The sequence below is a fragment of the Pinus tabuliformis genome, chromosome 3_2 (genome assembly GCF_031772625.1).
Source record: "Pinus tabuliformis cultivar Carrire ecotype Pingquan chromosome 3_2, CPIR1, whole genome shotgun sequence".
Taxonomy (NCBI): Eukaryota; Viridiplantae; Streptophyta; class Pinopsida; order Pinales; family Pinaceae; genus Pinus; species Pinus tabuliformis.
The window spans coordinates 595,772,600-595,798,607 of record NC_142302.1 but is presented as its reverse complement, the minus strand read 5'-3'; positions in this window follow the sequence as shown (position 1 = coordinate 595,798,607).

Here is a 26,008-nt window from a genome sequence, read left to right as displayed (position 1 = left end):
TGACCTCCATCGCATATTCTCCTCTGCAAAGTCAACCATCCACTCCCCCATTACATATTGTCGTTCACCAGGGATTAGAAGCCTCAACATCCCAACCTGTTCACTCCTCATCATTAATTCCTTCCCATACATCTGGAATTCCAACAGTAGTATCAACCACTGTTGCTATTATGGCAGATCCATGGACTAGGCCAGGTGCAGTCAACATGCCTGCACCATTGCATCCTCTACCAGATGCTCCTGAAAAATGGCTACCTAAATTTAACCCAGATGATGGGACCCAAGCTGAAGAACACATTAATAATTTTATGTTAGCAGTTAACTTGAAAGGAGTGACAGAACAAGATGTTGTTGTAAGACTCTTCCCTTACACCTTGCAAGGATCAGCAGGATCCTGGTATTTTTCCTTACCCTCTGGTTCAATTACTAGTTGGAACACTTGCCAAGAGAAGTTTCTTACCAAATATGGAGATGATAGGTCCTTAGCTACTTTAATAAACGACCTCTCCAATCTGAGAATAGAGCATAGGGAACCAATAAAGGAATTTAACGCTAGATTTAATAAACTCCTGAATAAAATCCCTACGGCTTCCAAACCAAGTGAACAAATTCGAAGCGAATGGTATATTACCGCCCTACCTGCCAACATAGCCATTTTTGTGGACAGGGCTGGGAAACCTACCTTAGCTGAAAACATGAGAGAAGCACTTGCTGTGGAAAAGCGCATCAATGCTCTAGAGAAGAAAGCTGCTTTGGAAGACAGAAAAGCCAAAAAAGTTTCATTTAAAGAGGATTCCAAGAAGAAAACCCCAAAGGACCCATACGACATGGAAGGTTTACAAAAAGTCCTGAAAACTTTGTCTAACGAAATGGTTGAAATAAAGAAGCAGGTGGCCGAAACCTCAAACAAAAGACCATTTAGGACTTATAAGAAAACTGAAACAAAGCCACCGAATGTCATATCTAATGCAGATTCAGAGCAAGAAGAAGAGGAAGAGGAAACAACCTCATAAACTGATGATGAAGAAGAAGTAGCTGAATGCCACGGAATGTGGGATTTTATACTCCCTAACTCTGATACCGAGAATGAAGAAGAAGCCTTTCCGGTTACTACGAGAAGTAAAAGTACTTATGAACCTGCCCAGGCAACTTCAAAGAAAAGGAGTGCAGGTGCTACCACAACAAAGGAAAAAGTTTCCCCTAAGAAGTCGCCTGTAGTAGTTCCCCAAAACCAGCCTTCAACTTCTAATTCTCCTTCAACATCCAAAACATTAGTGGTATCCGATTCAATGGAATATAACATTGTTGATGACATGAAGAAAACTAAAGCAAACATAACTATGTTTGAGCTTAGTAAATTAAAGCATCAGCAAAAATTACTTCTCAAAGAATTAAATGCTGTTCCCTCTACACCCCTTCCCAGTGCAAAAGCTGCTAATGATTCAGGCCAACCTCCTCCGGGTATGGTTGAAGCTACCGATTCAGTTCTAATTGGAGATAGATCGAATTCTCATACTCCACCCTTCCTGCTGACCTATGAGATTTATAACAGAAACCTGCACAACTGTTTAATTGATTCAGGGGCATCATCTAACATAATGCCAGCTTCAGTTTGCACTAAACTGAACATTGAACCTCAGAAATCTGCTATTCATATTGTACAGTTGGACAGGACCAAAGTGCAGGTTGTGGGAGAAATTAATTCCGTAACTATTAGGTTGTCTGCCGATCCCAGAATTGTACAGAGGATTGACATCTTAATAGCTGACATATCTGAATTCTACGGTTTAATTTTGAGTAGGGATTGGTCCGAAAAATTGCATGGGTATATTTCCACAGATTGGTCACATATGTGGCTTCCCTACAAGGGAAAGCCAAATCAAATAAGGATCGATCAAGAGAAGCACATGACCCACACAGTGACTGAATTTGAGCAAGAAAACCAACCTGTAGCGTTCAACAACAACATTTTGGGGAATTATTCATCAGAGTCATTCTTTGGCAACTTTGTTGCCCAACCATCTCCTTTTTCAGTTAATCATTTTACATCTCAGATTGAAAATTTTTCACAAACTGATAAGTCTAGATGTTTTAATGATGCTGAGGAAAATGTAAATATTTTTGTTAATATTCCTTTATTTTGGTCTTTATATTTTGATGGCTCTAAGTCCAGCGAAGGCTCAGGAGCAGGTTGCATTTTGGTTAGTCCACAAGGAGAAAAGACAATGCTGTCTTGCAGGTTAGAATTTGATTGCACTAACAACACAGCCGAATATGAAGCTTTAGTCCAGGGATTATATAAAGCAATCGGTCTTAAAGTGCAATATCTAAAAGTATTCGGCGATTCAGAAATTATTGTTAAACAGGTGAGGAATGCAATTCATTGTCTTTCAAATCACCTCAAGCATTATCAATCGCTAGTACAGGACCTTACCTCACACTTTTCAACATTTAACATTTCCTCCATTCCTAGGTCGCAAAACTCGGCAGCCGACCTACTAGCCAATGTAGCTTCCAAGCTTCTACCTTCTGAAGACTACAGCCTTGATAGATTTTCCGTAGAATTACTTTTTAGGCCTTCAATTCCCGACAATGTCACTAATTGGAGAGTATTTAACCATGATGAAGATATTTTGCAATTTCTAACTTCTGAAAAGTCCTATGACAATCAAATTATTGAGGAAAATGACCATGATCTACAGATGAAAGAAACACCTCAGGAAAATTCAATTCCTAAACCAGTGGTAAAGCTCGAAGATCTTTATGATATCAAAGACAGGTTTAAACCTGTAATTAATGCAAAGCTTCAAAGTTCTACCCTTAGGTTTGAATTGATAAATCTAGGTACTGACCATGCTCCTCAAAACATCAATTTAGGATTAGGACTTTCCTTGGAAGAGAAGGAGGCATTCATCAAACTGTTAAGAAAAAACAAACAGGTCTTTGCTTGGAAGTATGATGATTTGAAGACGTATGATACATCTATTATCCAGCATACCATTCCTATGCTTCCTGATCAGAAACCAATTTAGCAGAAGTTAAGAAAAATACATCCAAATTTAGAGAGCCAGATAAAGTCGGAACTTAACAAGCTCTTGAAAGCCAAGATTATTTTCCCTGTTCGACACTCAAACTGGGTCTCTAATATGGTGCCAGTCAGAAAGAAAAATGGCGACATTCGAATTTGTATTGATTTCAGGAACCTGAACAAAGCGAGCTTGAAAGATAACTTCCCATTACCTACTATGGAGCAAATACTCCAATCAGTAGCAGGCTCTGAATTGATGTCCTTTCTTGATGGATTCTCAGGATATAACCAAGTTCTGGTTCATCCTGATGACCAACTTAAAACCACATTCAGAACAAAATGGGGAACATATGCATATCAGAAAATGCCTTTCGGACTTATAAATGCAGGAGCAACATTCCAGAGAGCTATGGATATAGCCTTTAGAGGGTTGATTAATCGAACAGTAGTCATCTATCTAGATGATATTACTGTGTTTTCTAAGAAGAGGTATAATCATTTGCATGACTTAAATCAAATCTTTCAGCGATGCAAAAGATATGGTATTTCTCTGAACCCAAAAAAGTCTTTCTTTGCTCTTGATCAAGGAAAACTCTTAGGCTTTATTGTGTCCAAAGATGGCATTTATATTGATCCTGATCGGATCAAGGAAATTTCTGAAATCCCTTTCCCACACAATAAAAAGTCGATGCAGTCATTTTTAGGCCAGATCAATTTTGTTAAACGATTTGTTCCATATTTTTCTCAAATTATATTACCACTTCAGACAATGATCAAGAAGAATTCAGTCTTCAAGTGGGGATTAGCAGAAAAGCAAGCTTTTGATGTAATCAAGCAATCAATAATCAATGCCCCAGCCTTGAATACTCCAAATTTTTCTAATCATTTTACATTGTATACCATTGCATCCGACGTGTCTTATGCTGCAGTTCTCACGCAGCCAAATGCTCACAATTTGGAAGCACCCATATCATTCTTCAGCTCAAATCTTCAGGGTGCCGAATTAAATTACTCCGATGTAGAAAAACAAGCCTTTGCTGTATTTAAAGCGGTCAAACATTATAGACCCTTCCTTTTAAAAACCCATACAAAAGTAATAGTTCCTTTCCCGGTAGTTAGGCAACTATTAATCCAAAAAGAGCTGGGTGAAAAAAGGGCAAATTGGGTCACAGCGCTTCAAGAGTATGACTTAGAAATTAGGCCAGCAAAGATTGTTAGGGGCCAAGGTTTTTGCAGGATATTGGCAGGAGCATCCAACATTCCAGAGTCAAGCGATACAGATCAAACTCAAGAAATTAATCAGATAAGTGTTACTGATTCTGGATCTCAATATGCAGATTTAATCTTTTATTTAAAGAATGGTTATGCACCTCCGAATTTGTCTTACAAAAACAAAAGGGCCATTAGGTTAAAAGCGAAGAATTTTACAATCATTGATGACATGCTTTTTAGGCAGAATTATGATTCTATCTTGTTAAGATGTCTTGAGAAACCTGAAGCCCAGAAGGTTTTGCAGGAGTTACATGACGGACCAGCAGGAGGACATTTCAGAGCTGACACAACAGCTCACAAAATTATTCATGCTGGTTACTATTGGCCTACTTTGTTTAAAGATGCTCACGAGTACGTAAGGAAATGTCTAAATTGTCAAACTGCTAGCGGAAGACAACGTAAATCAGCTTTCCCTCTGCAACCAATCAACATTGAGCAACCATTTGAGCAATGGGGATTGGACATCATTGGGGAGATTACTCCAGCATCTTCCAAACAGCATAAGTATATCCTTACTGCTACCGATTACTTTACAAAGTGGGTTGAGGCAATCCCTTTAAAGACAGCAAATTCTGAAGCAATCATTGAATTCATAGACCAATTCATTATTACCAGGTTTGGTGTCCCAAACGCTCTTGTTTTTGATAATGCATCTTACTTTTCAGGCAATGCTATGTTTGATTTCGCTATTAAAAGAGGGTTTAAGTTAAAATATTCTGCTAATTACTATCCCCAAGGAAATGGTTTAGCAGAATCTACTAATAAGAATCTGATTAAAATCATTAAGCGAACTATCGAACAAAATCAGAGAAATTGGCACAAATCCTTAGTGTTTGCAATATGGGCTGATAGGATAACACAGAAAGCTTCTATTGGAACTTCTCCATTTAATCTTGTCTATGGAAAAGAAGCAATCTTACCCACAAATCTTGTTCTTCCTTCTTTAGCCCTAGTGCAGTTTATTGAGGAAACTCCTTCCTCTTCTATTCAGTTTAGACATGACCAGATTCTAAAATTAGAAGAGGAAAGAGAAAAAGCCAAGGTTATCCATGCCAAACATCAGCAAGTCATCAAAGCAGCTTTTGATTCAGTCTCATCCGGTTCAAAACAATTCCAAGTCGGTGATTTAGTTCTGAAATGGGACAAAGCCCATGAAGACAAGGGTAAACACTCCAAGTTCCAGAAATTGTGGCTTGGACCATTTCAGATCTGTGAGAAGATAGGCCATTCAACCTTTATATTGCAAGATTTATCAGGTTTGAGAGATTCTCTCCCTGTTAATGGCCTTGTCTTGAAGAAATTCTTTAACTGAGGAGGTAACCCCTTCTCCTTTCATTTCAGTAGGATTTTATAGTTTGTAGGATTTTTAGGAAATAAAGTTGTGAGATGTCTCCCATTGACCTTTTGCTGTGTTTGAAAAGTTGTCCCACAGAACGAGTATGAACATTTACTTTTAAAATGATAGAACTTTTAACCAAAAAGGATAATTTCTAGGGAATTAGATATCTTTGTATTCTGAAATCACAATTCAAGTTTTGTCAACTCCTCTCAAAGCATAGAAATATTGTAAATCATTTTCTGTTTTTAAATTGGTCTCTACAGGTTATCCATACTAAGATAGAAATCAATCCAATCTCAGCATCTTCAACTCTTACCCTGTCATCCATTTACTCTTAAGGAGAAATTTGTTCACCCCATTCACTAAAGTTTATGATTATTCAGAGTGTAATTCTAAAATATAAGATATTAAAGATAAGAGGTCTTATCACAAGCCTGCTTACCATGTTCATAGAGAAATAGTTTATCTGACATTACCAATACTGCAAACCAAAACAGGGTAATGGCTTGAAATTACAAGACAGGGGGTCTCATCACAAGCCAGCTTGTTCAGTTAGACTATTATCAGTGAGTGGCATTGTCAACAGCTGGCCACCAAACCAGGACAATGACTTTTTATCTTATCAATGACAAAGAAGAAAAAAGGAAATGAAGTACAAAATATGAAAAAATATTTTGAATTCATTTTGTTAATCACACTCTTAATTGGATGGGACAATGGACAATCACATGGTTGAAAGGTATCCCTGTCGAAACTATAGATGTTTGCTGGCAGCAGAGGCTCTACCTATGACAGATGAGTTTACTATAAAGGCTGATTTGGAAAGGTATTCTATTTTATCATTATAAACCAATAAAGGCCTATTTTAAAGCTTAGAATGTTTTTATTTTCTTAAAAAAGAGGAAGTCAACAAAATAGTTTCATTTTTCTCAGAATATATAGAAATCTAGTTATATTAGAAATTTCCCCATTGATTGAAACTCTATTTTTGAAAAAGTTTAAATGTTTCTATTTTTGAAAGAGATAACTGGTTCTTCCAGCGAATCACCAATTGTTGTGCTCTACAACAACCCCCCATTTCATATCATCTTTATTTATAAATATTAACGTATGAAATGGGTCCCTTCAAAGTTTAATTGGTATCAATACTTTTATTGTTCAAAAGAGGTCCGATAATCAAATGAATTCATTTCATAAAACCCTTTTTGAAAAAAACCCTTTAAAGAAATAAGGCAAATCTTTGTCATTGCGATAAAGTGATCGCAAGATCGCATATCGCAATAACATAAGAAATAAAAATAAGCGGCACATTGATTACCCCCGATGCGATATCGCAATCGGCGATCGGCAACACTTCATATACATCTTAAAAACGCACATAACATAAGCTCCGACGCGACGCGATATCGACGATCGGCTATCGGCGATACTCCGTATGCGGTCAAAGCATCTTAAGTCATTTACTCCGATCCGATGCAATTGCGCAATCGGCAGTCGGCAACATCCCATGCACATTAATGAGGCGCCCAGGTCTTACCCCCGATGCGATGCGATATCGGCGATCGGGGAATCAGCAAATCACTCTAAATGCACCTTGTCATATTTCTTCGCACTAATCCGATGCGACGTCGCAATCGGCATTCGGGAGGATCCTATGCTTATGATTATATAATACCTATTCTCCTAAAGCGATGCGATATCGCTATCGGCGATCGGAATTTCAAAAGGCATAGTTTGAAGATCTAAAGTATTATTGATATCCGATCGATAGAGCACGGATTTCGAAAAAGCCGTTAAATGGAGGGATAAGGTGATGTATTCATATTTAAAGTTTTACCCCTTCGATTAACGATCACCTGCGCTCAACCGCCAAAATACCCATTGCACGCTTAAGGGAGTCATTCAACCGGATAATGGTGTAATAAGCATTTAAGGAGTAGCAGGCCTTAAACGGCCATTTAATATATCTGTAATATCTTCTCATTGATTGGATCCGCAGCCATTTTTGAGAGTTAATCTCTCAGCACGCTTCAATTGATATATCTTTCCCACCATAAGTCCTCATTATTATATTTCTATGTTACGGTTTTTCTTGCCTTTGTGCAGAATTCATCTTCTAATAGAAGCCTGAGCATGATGGGAAAGAAATCTAAGAAGACCGCGGGTTCCGCTGCTACATCAGTTGCAGGACAAGCTGCCACAGATAAAAAGAAGGGCTTAATATCAGATACTACATGCACGGGTCTTACCAGAGCTACATGGCAAGGCAAGTATAATTTGATTGAAGCCGAACAACCAGAAAAGGCAGTGACGCAAGCTACTGCGGATCCTACTCGCAAGTCTGATTGCACTCTCAAAGACTTAGCCGACTCTTTCCTTCACAGGATAGCGGCCAGAGAACAGATTCTCCCCTACACAGACGTCATGCGATGGGCAATTGAGGAAATTCCAATCCTCGACAGAACTTTTAGCACCAGAGATGGGAGGATTTTTGGATCGTTCAAGCCAGAGCATCTAAGGCAAATGTATCATTTTCCTGAGCCAGAGAAAGTGTATAACAAGACGTTCCTGGAGAAATTTGCAAGTGATAATGAAGTGGAATCCGAACCCATCCGGGATTGGAGGCAGAATCCAGCCAAACACAAGCACGAGTCTTCCGGTAAGTACTCAGTCGATTCTTTGGCTTCCCCCTATTGTTATGCGGGAATAATGATGTGTAGGCTATGGGGATTACATGACTCTGCTAATTTTACCATAGAGATGGTTCCTCTAATGGAAGCAGCAGTAAACAGCATAATTATGGATTGGGCTACTATTCTCTCTGATAAGCTAGCCGTAGCTGTTCGTGATTTTAGAAAAGGTTCTGTTGTTACTGAAAGGAAAATTCCCCCGTTTTATTACAGTGCATATATTTTAGATACATTATGTTTCAATTCTGAGTTTCCCGTCCTCGGTTGGAGGTGGACTGCCCAAGACCCCTCACCCATTCATATATACCACCAGAAATTGTGGAAATCTTCTTACAAACACCATTTGTACCAAATCTGCAATGGCTTTATGGTTCCCATTCATTATTCTATTTTTGATAAGCCCATTCCCAGAATCTCCTATCTAGCTTCCTTTGATTTACCGGCGGTAGCAAGTTGGTTTGGAGAAGAGAGATTTACCTACATTAGGGTTTTCGGCAGCCAAGCCAATCCGCATGTTCTCCCTTTGTATATTCCAGATAAACTGCTAGCAAGAGAAATCTCCTATCAAATTATGGCAGAGAGTACTACACAGACTCTCAAGAAAGAAAAGAAGAGGGGTTGGCCCTCTTTTCCCTTGAGAATTGGTGTCTATACTCTGCATGATCTCAAACACGCAGAAAAGGAAGCCACAAAGATTCAGTCCTTAACCCTGGCCACTATCCCGAATAGGCTATATGATCCAAACAAAAACGCCTATACTGCATTAGAATAGGCCAAATTAACAAAATTTGACCATCAAGAAGATTGGTTTGACGACCTATTTGTTTCAAACGAAACAATAGGTCAAGCTAGAGAACTTGCTCGATTGAAATATAATGATGAAGGGGTAACTGAGTTTAATAAACTTAGGGAGCAGAGGTTGCAAACTCTGCCTCTAGATTTACTGGCAACAACCCCAGCGACGTCTTCAAGTGAGCCTGGTCAGCAACAGTCAAGCCAGCCTCCTGTTATAACAAAAGATCAGAAGAAGCAACAGGAGGAAAATTAGAAGAAACAACAGGCAGAAAGGCAGAGAAAAGAACAAGTGGAAAGGCAAAGGAAAGAACAAGCAGAAAAACAACAGAGAGCACAAATGGAACAAGAAGAGAAAAAGAAGAAAGAGGTAGAGGAACAACAGAAGAGGGAACAAGAAGAGAAACAGGAAAAAGAACTGGCAGATAGGCAGAAAAGGGAACAAGAAGAAAAACAGAGGAGAGAACAAGAAGAGCAGCAGAGGAAAGAGCAGGAAAAAGAGCGGAGCGAGTCCCAAGCCGAGAAGCAGAAACAAACCACCGATGTCAATGTGGACACTACCATAGACCCCAAACTATTTCAAGAATGGCAGCAATTTCATTCCATCATCAGTGGATTGGAATGTTCAAAAGATGGGGACACTTCCAAGACAAATGATACGCAGGACATCACTTCTCCTCAGGTTCTAAGTGGAACCAGCGGCCCACCCATTTCCCAGGATGTTGAGGTAATTCCTAAAGACCCTTCCGATCAAATTGTTCTCCAAGTGGAAGATATTCCTCCCTTGGATGTTTTCTACAGCCCAAGGCATATAGCAGTTGTGAAGCGATCAAGGAAAAGACGAAGGATTGATCAACCTTCTATCTTTCCAGAGCAAACAGTCACGGGTAATGTAGTATGGAAGGAGGAATTGGACCCCTCCGATGACCTAACAAAGCTGTCACAATATGCAGGTGCCTATTCTGCAGCGACTATTGATAAGGCATCAGAGGTAAGTCTTCTACTGAAGACTAAAGATCAAGAAATTTTTGCACTATAGGCAGAAGTGACCGAGGAAAAACAGAGGGCAGCGCAAGCAGAGGAGCAGTTGCTGGTACAACAACAAATGAATGATCAATTAACCCAGCAATTGCAGGAAGAAAGGCAGAGGATCGACCAAAGCGCGATCTAGAAACAAAAGGAGTTATCAGAGGCATTGGCACAGTTGAAGACAGCAAATGAGCTGATGATGAAAACGAAGGACGAGCAAATAGCTCAATTATTATCACGGCTCGAAGTCATAAAAGGCATCCAAAAGGTGGAGGATTTCAGAGCAGAGGCATCACAAATAAACAGTGCTTTAATATCGCAGATTAGACTCCTGTGTAATCAACTCACTGAGGCAGAACCATTGTGCGAGCTAACTACATCCATTAATCAGCAGGTAGAGAAGGCCAGGAATGAGTTAGACCAGGCTGATGAGATCATAAGTGGATATCTTGACTGGCAAGATTCTGATGTGGGAAAAGCAGCGAATTTGCCTAGAATCCAAGAAACATACAAGGACATACTCTTTACAGAATGGCACACTCAAGTGATGAAAGCAGAAAGGGCGGCTTCAAGATGTAAATTAACTGCCAACAATATGATTGATCTAATCAACAACACCCTCTACCTGGAAAACATGATCTCCCAGTGTACACCTGGAAGAATAACAACAACAAATGTGATTGAGCAAACAAGTTATCCTGACTTAGAGGAGAAGGGGAGATTAATCGCTGGGGTTAACACTTTGACTTTCGATGCATATTGGCTCTTTCTGATCAAGCCACACACACAAAGGTCTGCCCTCAAGTGTTTAACTGATGCACTCGGGTGTATAATTCCCGATATTCAAGATGCCACATACGCTGCTCAGCTCAGTTCGCGCCTCAACAAACCGCCTGAAGTAGAGCCAATGCTTGCAACAAGTCAGCTCAGGTTTAAAGGCAAGCAGCCTACCTGATGAATCATGTCGCCGATTGCCAGATCGCTCCAGGAAATACGATCAATATTTATTGATGCCAATTATGTAGGATTTCTGTTTATTAGATATTTAGATTAGCTTAGTATTTATAGACCCTTTCATTGTTTTGGAAAGGGTCGTAAAATTTTGTAATAGACTTAAAGACTGAAGTTTGCACTACTGTGCTTCAGCCTATATTCTTTTATGAAACTCGACCAATCGTTCTTAATTTGACAAGGAAGTTTCTTTATGCAATTGCGCACTACTGTCTTTTGTTGGGGATGTTTTCTGAGTCGAAGGAAGAACTGTGACATAGCGATTGATATATGGGAGTGTTAAGCAACTTATATGGTACTTTTATCTGTATCTGTATTCATTCCTTTTATATGAATTGTTGTGTAATTATTCTTGCTATTGTTGAATACATGTATGTGCTGTAACAGCAAATCTCTATCTCATTCCACTATTGGATGTTTTGCGATATGCCTTTTCCTTTAATCATGCATGTAACAATGATATAAATGATAAAGTGTGGTAATTTCGCCGTTATCGCTTTGCGTAACTATTTATGCACAGCAGTCTTGAATGATTTAATATCTATGTTTTAGAGATGGAGTCATCTATATGCCTGTCTTAAAGCACAGATCATCAAACGCTACGCTTTAGAAATCAATAAGTCCCCGGGATAGATTATAGTCATTATATTTTGCTGATAGTTTTAGTCATTCGCTTATCACCAGCATATTCTATAAGTCATTCATCCATCCCGTTTACCTATAATTTTTGGGAAACTGGTCCCATTATCCCCAGTCGGAGCCACTATTCCAAACGGAAAAGGAGCTGTACTAAGGTCCGGATCGGGTGGTTTCCCCAATGTTGTTGTAGCGATTTTCGAGGCATCAACAGCACCATAACCCAATAACCTACATACTAGGTCTCACACTTCATCAGATATTCGATACTTAAACACCTTGGCCTAATGATCTTCTCCTCCTTTTATAGTTTTAGACCTTTCTCAATACCATGGACCAAAACCACTTAGGACCAATACCTTGGACCAAATACTTAGGGTCAATACCTTGGACCAGATACCTTGGACCAATACCATGGATCAAAATACCATGGACCAAATACTTCGGACCAAAAATTTAGTTTTCCAAGGTATACACGCTTTTCCTTCTGTGAAAGTGCGTGTGTATGTATACGCGACTTGTATACAGTGAACCTGCGTGTATATACAACTTGGTCAATGCTGAACCTGCGTATACCTCTCTTTCTTCATTCTGTGAAGACCGATCCGTAATTATTTGCTGTTTACTTGCTATACTATGATCTTTCATCTGAGTGAGTTGCCTTCTGAACTGATTCCTTGAAGCTCCCTTGCATTTCATCACATCTGTAAGCACTACTATCATGCATTCTATCACATCTGATATCTCTTCTATAAATTCATCTAGTTACCATATACAAGTGAGTTGTTCTGCTACAAGTGGGTTGCTATCAAGTACAACACATACATCATAATGCCAACAATCTCCCCCTTTGGACTTGATGGGAACAACCACACCAAGTCACTCTCCCCCTTTGACATCAAGGGCAAAGGCTCATGCTCCCCTTGAGTGCATGCCGAATTCTCTAATATGCTGAAGTGTGTTGATTGAGCTCCCATGATCGAGTCCATGCTCACTCTTAGCATACATCACAAATGACCTTCCTATAACCAATGACTCATACATACATCCATCTCCCAACCAAGTGGGGATATACCAAATTTGACTCATCCACCCAACCAAGTGGGGATATATCAATTATTTATACATGTAAAAAACAAGAAACATTACATCATCCATCCCATGCATAGTGGGGTTACAAATTAGGTCTTTTCATGACTGTTACATTAAAAGATATACATGACATATATAACAGAGACCAAATATCTTAAACAAGGCCATGATAGTCATCATCAACTATCATATGATCTGGACCATCAGCAGCATCTGTCAACAACATCCAGACCAGCAACCTGTATATGTCCATCATTAGTTCCCAAAATATCATCAACCATGTTCTCCCCTTGAACCTGTTCCACCTGTTCACTGTCAGATTTGATCATTGCATATGTTAGTAAGAGATATCAAAGCATCATCATCAATCATATATACATCAAGCTATCAACAACTTTATGAGGACCAATATGTTTCCACATGTTATCAGCAGATTGAAACCATCATCAAACAGAGCAGATAATTGACAAAACCATAACAGACCCCTTTTTCCTGTGTCTAGCCCACTGCTTTTCTTTAAACCAACATATATGCGTTTGTGCCCACAGAAACCCGTGTATGTACACGACTACGCTTTATGAAACTCGTGTATAACCACCTTTCTCTGAAGAAAATAGGTTGTAACAACAGGATGATGCAACAACTACTCCCAACTTTTGCCTGAGATATTCAAACGTCTCTCTAGGCAGTGGTTTAGTGAATATATTAGCAACCTGTTCTTTGGAGGGAACATACTCCAATTTCACCTTTTGTTCAAGCACTTGTTCATGTAGAAAATGATATTTGATGGGTATGTGCTTGGTCTTGGAGTGCATGAATGGATTCTTTGAAACACTGATGGCACTTGTATTATCACATAGAATGGAGATAGGTGGAGTACATGTGATCTGAATGTCTTGCAAGGTTTGCATCATCCAAAGTAGTTGTGTGCAGCAAGATGCAATAGCCACATATTCTGCTTCAGTTGTAGATAATGCAATTGAACTTTGTTTCTTGCTAGACCAAGACACTGACCTGGAACCCATATAGAATGCACCACCACTAGTGATTTTTTTGTCATCAACACTTCCTACCCAATCTGCATCTGTATATGCATGAAGTGTAAGATTTGTATCTCTAGGATACCATAAACCAAAGTTATGTGTTCCTTGAAGATATTTGAAAATCCTTTTGATTGCATGAAGGTGTGATTCCTTTGGATTTTCTTGGAATCTTCTAACTATTCCCATTGCATGCATGATGTCCGGTCGGGTAGCTGTTAGATAAAGCAGACTACCAATCATGGATCTGTAAGTTGGTTTATGTACTGCTGCTAATTAATCATTTGAGCTAAGACCACATCCTGTTACCATTGGGGTACATACTGGTTTAGAATCTTCCATGCTGTACTTTTCAGGATCTGTTTGAGATATTTGGTTTGTGAGAGAAAAATACCATCTTTATTTTGTTGAACTTGTAGACCAAGAAAATAGGTAAGCTCACCAAGCGAGGACATTTCAAGTTCTTGTTGCATTACTGAAGCAAAATTCTGACTCATGGGTTCTTCGTTGCTACCAAAAATGATATCATCAACATACACAACAATTATTAGCAATTTATTAGTGTCCATCTTTGTATATAGATTTCTATCTGCTGACCCCTTTGAAAAACCTTGTTGGTGGAGATATTTGTCAAGACGGTAATACCATGCCCTTGGAGCCTGTTTTAGACCATAGAGAGCTTTTCTGAGTTTGCATACAAGTTTTGCATCATTTACAAGAATGAATCCTTCTGGTTGTTCAATATAGACTTCTTCTTCTAAGTCTCCATTAAGAAAGGCAGATTTTACATCCATTTGGTATACTTTGAATTTATGAAAACTAGAAAGAGCAAGAAACATTCTTATGGCTTCAAGTCTAGCAACAGGTGCAAAATTTTCTTCAAAATCTATACCTCCTTGTTGAGCATATCCTTTAAAAACAAGTCTGGCCTTGCTTCTAATAACTTCTCCATTTTCATTCAGCATGTTTTTGAATATCCATTTAGTTCCTATGATATTCTTACCATGAGGTCTAGGAACTAATTCCCAAGTATTATTCTTTTCAATTTGCTCAAGTTCTTCATTCATGGTCTTGACTCAACATTCATCTCTGCATGCTTCATATACATTTTGAGGTTCAGTGGAAGATAGTAATGCTAGATAGCTTGAGGCTTCGGCAATGGTTTTTCTTGTCTGCACACCTACCCCATTTCCCCTAAAATTTGAGTTTCTGGATGATTTTTTTGAACATACTTGGATGGAGTCTTTTCTTCTACCGTTATCTCTTCTTCTAGTGCTTCATTGGTTTCTTCTTCAGAATCAGTGTGATTTGATGTGGGAAAATGATCCTCATCTTCTTCATTGTCATAATATTTGGTTTTATCTGTTTTGGATTTTTGCATGCTTCATCAACCACAACATCAATACTTTCAATAATTTTCCCAAGTCTTTTATTATAACATTTATATCCTTTACTTCGGGAAGAGTAGCCAAGAAGAATACTTTCATTTGCTCTGGGTTCAAACTTACCAATTTTTTCATCAGTCCTTCTGATCTAACATTTGCTTCGAAAAACATTGAAGTATTTTACAGTAGGAGTCTTACCATACCAAAGTTCATGTGGACTTTGAGTGCTGTTTACCAGAACATTTGCTTGGTTGAGAATAGTGACGACAGCGAATGCAGCTTCACCCCAGAAGGTTGCAGGAGTTCCAGATTCATCTAGCATAGCACGAGCCATTTGTTGAACAGTTCTATTCATCCTTTCTACCACTCCATTTTACTGAGGAGCCCTTGCAGTGGAGAATTGCCTTTTTATTCCATGTTGTTCACAAAAGTCAAAGAATTCATCCGAGGTAAATTCCCCTCGATCAGATCTGAGGCATTCGATTTTGCGATCTGATTCATTTTCAACCAAATCTTTGAAGGCTTTGAACTTTTCAAATGCTTCATCTTTATGCTTTAGAAGACCTATCCAACACAGTCTGGAAAAATCATCAATGAACAATATAAATTATTCTTCTCCACAAGGTGACTTTTTCCTTCATGGTCCACATAAATCAGTGTGAACAAGTTCAAGAGGCTTACTAGCTGACCCTTCCTTTTCGATGAAGTGAGATTTAGTTTTCTTACCAAATTGACAAGATTTGCATATAGTATTTTCAGGAATGTTGATATCTAGAATATCACAAACAACCTGGAATCTGCGTGCTTTTATTATTTGAGAAAAGCTTATATGTCCCAATCTTCTGTGCCATAGCCAGTTTTCATCATTTTTTCTTAGATAGCACTGTTGTTGTCCTCCCTTGAGTATGTATAGGTTGTTTGGAGTTCTTGTACCTTTGATCACAGTTTCTCCTATATCAAGCTCATGAACAACACATCCATTTGATCAAAACACTACTTCATTTCCTTGATCACACATTTGACTCACACTCAACAGGCTATGCCTTAAGCCATCAACATACATAACATTCCCAGCTTTAACTTTTTCTTTCAAGAAAACAAAGCCTTTACCTTTTATGACAACAGGAGTGTCGTTTCCAAATGAGACACTCTTTTCCTTTTCTAAGGCATTATATGAGTGTAGTTTTTCTTTGTCACCTGTCATGTGTTTTGAACATCCATTGTCGATGTACCACTAGTTTTCTTGTCCTTCTGCATATAAGGCTATACCACATATTTTTGTTTTCGGTTCTTTCTTTCTCCATATTTTGAGATTTAATGGAGTTTTCTCCTTTTGAGATATTTGCCGAAATTTACTCCTGCATTCATATTCTTCATGGCCAAAGTTGTTACAGATTGAGCATTCTATTTCATTTCAAGAAGAGAAAAGTTATTATAGGAACTTTTCTTGATCCCTGTCACATTCCTTTGATTTCGCGCTTCTCTAGTCATGATGGTTTTGTAAGCAACACATTGAGTAGCTTTGTGTCCAAAATTATGACATGAGAAACATTGAGCATTAAAGAAGTTCCTGCGATTATCGAATCTATTGACCTGGTGATCATAGTTTCTATTGATATTTATCTTTGAATCAAATTGAGTACGATTTACCTGAGGTTGATTGTGGCTTCTATTCATCCTTGAATTAAATTGAGCCTAATTTACCTGGTGATCTGCTTTATGCCTTTGCTGACGATTGTCAAACTGTTCACTGCTTTTTGCTGCATCAAGATAGCTTTTAGTGGAGGTTGACGGATTCTATGATTGAGATGCTTCTTCAGTATATCAAAGACCTGTCTTTTTCATAGGAGAACGTTGTACTTTGATAATTTCATTTAAGGTTTCTGATCCTTTGGAAAATCTAATATTGAGAGCTTTTTTTTTCTCAAGATCCTTTATTAGACCCACAATTTCACATTCTAGTTTTTCATTGTGTTTTTCTCTTTCAGCAAGTTGGTATGTCAAGGTATCTATAATCATATTCCTTTCTTATAAACAGATTTTGAGTTTAGAGATTTCTTCATAAAGGTCATATTCATCTAAAGCATCCAAAAAATCATCATCTTCATAAGCCATCAGAAGTCTATATTCATTACTATTTTCATCTTCACCACTATTTGATAAACCATCGCTATCTTCATGAGTATAGTAGCTCTTTTTACTTACACTTTGTTTTCTATTCCATTTTGCAAACTCCTTCCCTTTATCATATTTATCTTTATGAGGACATTTGGCAGCATAATGACCGACTCTACCACAGGCAAAACATTTTAAAGGTAGTTTACCTCTGAATCTTCTGGAACCCCGTTGAAGCTTCTTAACAAAGTTTACTTCCTCTTATTCTTCTGAAATATGCCCTGATTCATTGAGTTCTTCTTTTCCTTTTTCTGAAGCTTTAAATGCGGCTTCTCTCATATCTGATGGACCTCTTTTTCTCATCTCAAAGGTAGTTAAGATTCCGTGAAGCTGTGTCATAGTAATAGTCTATAGATCCTGCTTTTCTTCTATGGCAGATACTTTTGATTCAAATTTAACAGAAAAGGATCTTAAAACTTTTTCAACTAAGGTAACTTCCTTTATCACTTCACCAAGATTCTTCATGCAATTAACAACCTCATCTATATGTAAGAAGTAACTAGCTATACTTTCATCATTGTTCATCTTGAGAGTTTCATATTGAATTTTGAGAGTTTGCAGTTTAGGACGTTTTACCTGAGAGTCTCCTTCATAGCTTAGAACGATTTTGTCCCATATTTCTTTGTCTGATTTGAGCTGCATAACTTTGACAAACTCTGATTGTGACAAACTTCCCAATAATGTATTAACAACCTTGGAATTGGTTTCATATTTCTTTTTACCTACCGTATCTGTAGGAATTGATGATGGAAATGTATATCCTCCTTCCACGATTTCCCAGAGATCTGTTCCAAGAGATTGAATGATCCAAATTGGATCCTAAAGAACTCTCTAAGTTTTCATAACTATGTAAAATTCATGCCAAAGTTTGAAAGACTTACAAAGGTCGAGTTTATCAGAAATATCCTCGAACAGTTGTAATTTGTGAGCAGCACCAAACAATGAGGACCCTCGGTCAAGTGCGCCGACTGTTGGCCCATGGTAACGTGCGCTGCCATGAAACAACAAAACGGGAAGCCTTTTTGAGAAACGGGGGAGGTTTCTGATATGCGATTAGCGACAAGTCACTAATTGCATATCGTCGGGCAAACCCCTCAGAGAAGAAAAAGCCCCGAGCGACCCGGACCCGAAAAGTCAAAAACCGTATAGAATTTGCCAATTCCATCAGAGGCGGGTCCCACACGAAAACCGGTAGGATATCGGAAGGGCTTCGAGCAGTAAGAAGTTTCAACTGAGTCCCACCCGATGCCACACACTGGGTGCCACGCATCCGGTGAAAGAGAGAGAAAACCGCTCACATCGGACGGGTAAACTTCATGCAACTTACTCGCCCGATATGGACGGAGACTGTAGGATCTAGAGGCTCCAGATCGATGGCGGACATGCGATTTGACAGATGACTAGATTCAACGGGGTAAATAGGCCAAATTGTATGAAGGTTTGAAGTCCGGCATGAACGATGAGTTCGCAAAGGAATCATGTTCGTTGGCATTCTGGGAAGTTAAACGAAAATAATGACAGTTCAAACATTTCCAAGAGAACTAACACCCAGTTCGTTATGAAACAGGTGGCCACCTCCCTGTAAGGCGTTACACAGTGATGATGACACCGAATAGAGGAATTCAAACGGATAGAGGCAGGAGAACCAGAGAGCCGGGAAGCGGAAACGAAAAATCAGAAAGTAGATTGGATTTAAAACCACGAACTGATAGAAACAAAGCAAGCAGTGAGAAAAGCGAGGCAGAAAGCCAAGAGCAGAGAATAGAGAGAAGAAGCCGAGCTAACCTGAAGGCAACATTGAGCCAGACAGAGCTAGAGAGAGTCAGAGAGTCTATGTACTCCAGTGAAGGCTTGAGAGGATCAAGCGAACTCCTCTGTACATGCCTATCATGTATGAGTCTTAGATTGGGCTCATACTCCTGTGACCAACAGAGGTCGAGTTTTAGTAAGGAGAGTCTGTGTACTCCAGAGACTTGGGGGATCCAAGTCTAGTCCTACTGATTTATATCTATTGAGTGAGACTCAAATTGAGCTCATTGTTGTAAAAAATCTGCTTTGAAAACATAATAGAGAGGCCACCACTAAAGGCTGGACCAGGAGTATTGGGTGAACTCCTTATTAAACTTGTCGTGTTTACATGTTTGCCTGTTATATTTTCTCTAATTGCTTCAGTGTCTATGTATTTCACAATCTTATCGATTCATTGCATAAAGTAACATAGGCATACCCATTCGCATGCGTCTGTAATACCTTTAATTCTTTGTCCTGGATAAATTCTAGATCAAGTAGTATCAGAGCTCTAGGTTACTAAGGTTAGACAAGCTTATGCTGGATTTTGTTGTTGAATGCTAACTAGATCAAAGCTTAAATTAGGAGAAGGAGAGTTGGTTGAAACTAACCCTGAAATTGGAAGAGTCCTAAGAGGAAAATGTTAGAAGAAAGTCCCTTGGAATTAGACCCTCAGTTCATGGATAGTTTCCTCACCATGAGAGCCATGGTAGAGGAAATGTATAGAGAATTTAAGAAAGGTAGAGAGGAAGATGCATCAAACTCCAAACGAGATAAAGGAGTAGAAGGATATCTCCTCCATGACCACTCTAAAGGCAAAGGGAAAGAAGAAAAACTTCCCACTCCTCCTAGTAGCCCTGAAAACAAAAAGAAGACATCTTTGATTAAATTAGATGTTAAATTTGATTTACCAATATATGATGGAGAGTTGAATGCAGAGAAGCTGGATAATTGGATTAGATAGATTGATGTTTATTGCAGAGTGTAGAGCATTGATTCAGACAATAGTAAGATTCAGCTGGCGAGCCTATGCCTTGGAGGCACTACCTTGGTATGGTGGGAAGGCAGGACACAAGTTGACATGAAGAAGCATGGTAAAATTCTTTCTGTATGGAGTGAATTTGTTTCTGCAATTAAAAAATAGTTCTGTCCACTAGCTTATATGCAGCAAGCCATTATGAGTTGGCAAACTCTTCGACAATTAAAAGGGAAAAGTGTACAAAGTTACACTCAAGAATTTAGGAAAAGAGCTTTGATCCTAGGAATTTCTTTAGACTCACCTGAAACTCTGCTGAAGTATATAGGTGGTCTACAAAGCTACTTAAGGCACACTATTCTCATGTTTAATCCCAATAGCATAGATGAGGTATCTGTTCAAGCTACACATCTAGAGGCTAGAGGTAAGAATGTGAACCCAGAAGTTGGGGGATCATCGAAACCCACAACAAGCAAGAATAAGGAGAAAAGAAAACAGAAATGGAAAGAGAGGAATACAAATACTGTACAAAAGACCGAATCTTCATGCACTCACTGTAAGAAGGATGGGCATGATGATGAGCAATGCTAGATTCTGCATCCAAAGCTGAAACCCAAGAAGTACGATGGCAAAAAGAAGAAGACTGCTGCAGCTATTCAAAAAGATTTGGGGTCAGATTCATGATATGAAACAACAATTGCGGCCACAAGTATAAAAGGTTGTCCTCTTTAGAGAATGCAAAAATCAAGAACTAGGTACAGGAGCTGCTCGAGAAAAGGTTCATAAGACCTAGCAAATCACCTTGTGGGTCTCCAATTGTCTTGGTGAGAAAGAAAGATGGCTCATGGAGAAAGTGCATTGATTACCGAGTACTGAATAACATAACGACAAAAAATCGTTATCCCCTTCCTTGCATAGATGATCTATTAGATCAGTTGAAAGAAGCTATTTATTTTTCCAAGTTGGAATTACGTAGTGGTTATCATCAGGTCATAGTTGCAGAGCAAGATGCATGGAAGACTACTTTCAAAACAAAGCAGGGATTGTATGAGTGGTTGGTTATGCCTTTTGGCTTAACTAATGCTCCTGCTACTTTCATGAGAATAATGAATGATGTACTCAGACCTTTTATTCATGATCTTGTCATTGTATATTTGGATGACATTCTTATATTTAGTAAAACATGGGAAGAACATTTAAAGCATGTCAAGCAGACTCTAGATGTTTTGAAAAAAGAGAATCTTTATGTTAAGCTCTCAAAATGTGAATTTGGCAAAACATATTTGAATTATTTGGGTGATATTGCAGGGGGTGGTGAATTGAAGATAGATCCCTCTAAGGTTGTAGTTATTGTAAACTGGCCTAAACCCAAATCTGCTACAGAAGTTAGAAGCTTCTTAGGAGCAACACAGTATTGGAGAAAGTTTATTTCTAACTTTTCCTTGATTGCAGCTTCCTTACATGCTTTAACATGATTGAACAAGGTGTTTCAGTGGGGAGGCAAACAACACAAAGCCTTCGACACTTTAAAAGAAAAGATTAGTACAACACCAATACTAGCACTGCCCGATCTTCAAAGACCATTTGAGATTGAAACGAATGCCAGTGACTATGCCATGGGAGAAGTGTTGATGCAGCACAATAAACCCATATGTTATCATTCTGAGACATTTAATTCTACAGTAGTTAATTATCCCACATATGATAAAGAATTGTATGCATTAGTATAGAGTGTGAAAAAGTGGAAACATTATTTAATGGGCAAAGAGATAGTTATGCATACCGATCATCAACCACTTCAATATTTGCACTCACAAACTAAGTTGCGACAATCAAGACACTACAGGTGGATGGGTTTTCTACAACAGTTTCATTTTGTCATCAGATATAAAAAGGGCATACACAACAAAGTTGCAGATATGTTGTCTAGACCAATCATAAATGCATACACTATCTTAAGCATAATTCAGTATTGCATGAAAGCTACATTGAACAATATCCTCAAGATATAGATTTTAAAGATGTATATGCAACTTTAAGTCACGAAAAACAAGTAGAAGAATTGGATTATCATGTTAAGGACCAACTCTTGTATCATTTGGGAAAGTTATGCATTCCTCAAACAGAAAGAGTAAAGATACTTCGAGAAGCACACACTTCTGCGATATCATATCACTTTGGTATAAGTAAAATAGTTGCACATCTGCAAAGATTTTGTTATTGGCCAAAAATGAATGAGACAATTTCTAGATATGTAAGAGGGTGTGCCATGTGTGCTAAAAGCAAGCCTAGCAATAGAAAACTAGGGTTGTACACTCCACTACCAGTTCCTTCTCATCCTTGGGAAAGTGTTTCTATGGACTTCATTAGGGGACTGCCTAAATCTAGAAAAGTTCATGACTATTTATATGTTGTTGTGGATATGTTCAGCAAAATATGTATTTTAATACCCTGTAACAAACATATTACAGTTGAACAAACTGCAAAGTTGTTCTTTCAGCATGTATGGGTTCATTTTGAATTACCCACTTCCATTATATCTGATCGAGATACCTGAATTGTTGGGAAATTTTGGTCAAGTTTGTGGGAATTGATGGACACCATATTGAAGAAGAGCACAACTTTTCATCCACAAATAGATGACCAAACAGAAGTAGTCAATAGGACAGTGATCCAGTTTCTCAGAGGTTATTGCAGGAAGCATCCCAAGCTTTGGGATGAAAATTTATGTTATGTGCAACATGCTTACAATCGAGCTAAACATTCTTCTACACAAAGATCTCCTTTTGAGACCTATTTTGGTTTCACACCAAGGTTTCCCTTGGATTTTGTCTTTGGTAAAGACATAGCGGTTGATGGACACAGTGATGTGGACAAGCCAACCAAGTTCATCAAACAAATCCAAGAGATTCACCAGGCAGTACAGGAACAGCTAGAAAAGAGCCAAGCCAAGTACAAGGCAAGGCATGATAAGCATCAGACTGAGCATAGTTTCCAAGCTGGTGATCAAGTCTGGCTGTATATCAGCAAAGACAGAATGCAAGGTGAAGGTAAGAAAGTGAAGCCAATAAGGTATATACCTTTCAAGATACTTGAGAAAACTGGTGAGAATGCTTTTTGCCTTGATTTACCAGCTTACATGCACATCTACTCAGTTGTTAATGCAGACAACTTGAGACTATTTGAACCTTCATTGATTGAAGATCCTGAAGAGCAAAGTGAATTGCCTTTTATTGATGATCTGTTACCTGAATATCTTAATGAGTTGCAGGAAGATACAGTTCTGGACAGGAAGGCGAGAACTACGTGCAGGGGGGATTTTGAGTACCCGAGGATTGGACTCAAAGGTTCAAAACCAAGCAGTGCGAAATGGATAGAAATTGGGCAAGCGAGGAAACTGTACCCTCATTTGATTGATGCTTAAAAACCAAATTTTGGTGGTCCAAAAGATTTTTCAATGGGAAGGTCGTGATCCGAATTGGATCCTAAAGAACTCTCTAAGTTTTCATAACTCTATAAAATTCATGCCAAAGTTTCAAAGACTTACAAAGGTCGAGCTTATCAGAAATATCCTCGAACAATTGTAATTTGTGAGCAGCACCAAGCAACAAGGACCCTCGGTCAAGTGCACCAACCGTTGGCTCATGGTAACGCGCGCTACCACGAAACAACAAAACGGGAAGCCTTTTGGAGAAATGGGGGAGGTTTCTAATATGCGATTAGTGACAAAACCCTTAGATAAGAAAAAGCCCCAAGCGACCCCGACTCAAAAAGTAAAAAACCATACGGAATTCGCCGATTCTGTCAAAGGTGAGTCCCACATGAAAACCAGTAGGATATCAGAAGGGCTTCGAGCAGTAAGCAGTTTCAACTGAGTCCCGCTCGATTCCACACTGAGTGCCACGCGTCCGGCGGAAGAGAGAGAAAACCACTCACATCGGACGGGTAAACATCATGCAACTTACCCGCCCGATATGGACGGAGACCATAGGATCTGGAGGCTCCAGATTGATAGCGGAAATGTGATCCGATGGATGACCAGATTCAATGGGGTAAATAGGCCGAATTGTATGAAGGTTTGAAGTCCGACATGAACGATGAGTTGGCAGAGGAATCATGTTTGCGGACATTCTGGGAAGTTAAACGGAAATAATGGTAGTTCAAACATTTCCAAGAGAACTAACACTCAGTTCGTTATGAAATAGGTGGCCACCTCCCTGTAAGGCATTACACAGTGATGATGATGCTGAAAAGAGGAATTCAAATGGATAGAGACAGGAGAACCAGAGTGCCAGGAAGCAGAAACAAACAGTTAGAAATAAGATTGGCTTTAAAACCACGAATTGATAGAAACAAAGCAAGCAGTGAGAAAAGCGAGGCAGAAAGCCAAGAGTAGAGAACAGAGAGAAGAAGATGAGCTCACTTGAAGGCAACATTGAGCCAGATAGAGCCAGAGAGAGTCAGAGAGTCTGTGTACTCCAGAGAAGGCTTGAGAGGATCAAGCGAACTCCTCTATACATGCCTGCCATGTATGAGTCTTAGATTGGGCTCATACTGCTATGAAAAATAGAGGTCGAGTTTCAGTAAGGAGAGTCTGTGTACTCCAGAGACTTGGGGGATCCAAGTCCAGTCCTAATGATTTATATATGTTGAGTGAGACTCAAATTGAGCCCACTATTGTAAAAACTCTGCTTTGAAAACATAATAGAGAGGCCACCACTGAATGCTGGACCAGGAGACGTAGCCCATGAGTATTGGGTGAACTCCTTATTAAACTTGTCATGTTTACATGTTTGCCTGTTATGTTTTCTCTAACTACTTCAATGTCTATGTATTTCGCAATCTTATCGATCCGTTGCATAAAGTAACATAGGCACATCGATGCACACGGTTCTATAATACCTTTAATTCTTTGTCCTGGATAAATTCCAGATTGTTGAAGATAGGTTGTGGTTCTTACATTCAAATAAACAAAGTTTCTCCCATCAAAGATTGGCGGTCTAATGGATCCCCCGCTTTCTTCATTACACATGATGATGGATCTTCCTTCAAGCGATCAAGCTTCTTCTGAAGGACCTGATCTAATACCAATTGTTGGAAATAATACTGAGAGGGGGGGTGAATTAGTATTATTAGATCAATACCTTAATTTTCAAAATTGATTTGTATATGCTACTTTAGCTCAGTGAACTAGCGTGTATACGGAACTATACTTAATGAAACCAATGTATATGTAGAGATATTTTGATTTACCCAAATTATCATGTATTGAACTTTAATTAGTATATCAGGAATTCATTAGACAGTGCAGTAAAAGCAGAATAAAGCATCACACATAAGAAACACACATGAACATCAAGATATAAGGTGGAAACCCAATGTGGATGAAAACCACCTGCTGCTGTCGTCTTTGTCTTCTTTTAATAATAAGAAAATTATGTTTACATTTTTTGTACTGGTGCAGTCTTATACCAGTACGCAGGCTTCTACTTGCAGAAGGCTACAACCTTCTCTCATTCTCTAGCTTCTACTGGAAGGGAGCTACAACCCCCTAGCTCTTGTACTAGCCGATATGTTTGCTTAGTACGTAGGCGCCGACCTATAGAAGGCTACGACCTTCTCTTTTCTTCCAGGGACCACGTTTCATAAATTTTCAGACTGGATCCATCAACAACATCATTCAATCATCAAATATATCTGTATCAACCAATCACCATTTGAACCAACCATAGCCGAATCAATCATTCACTTAGAC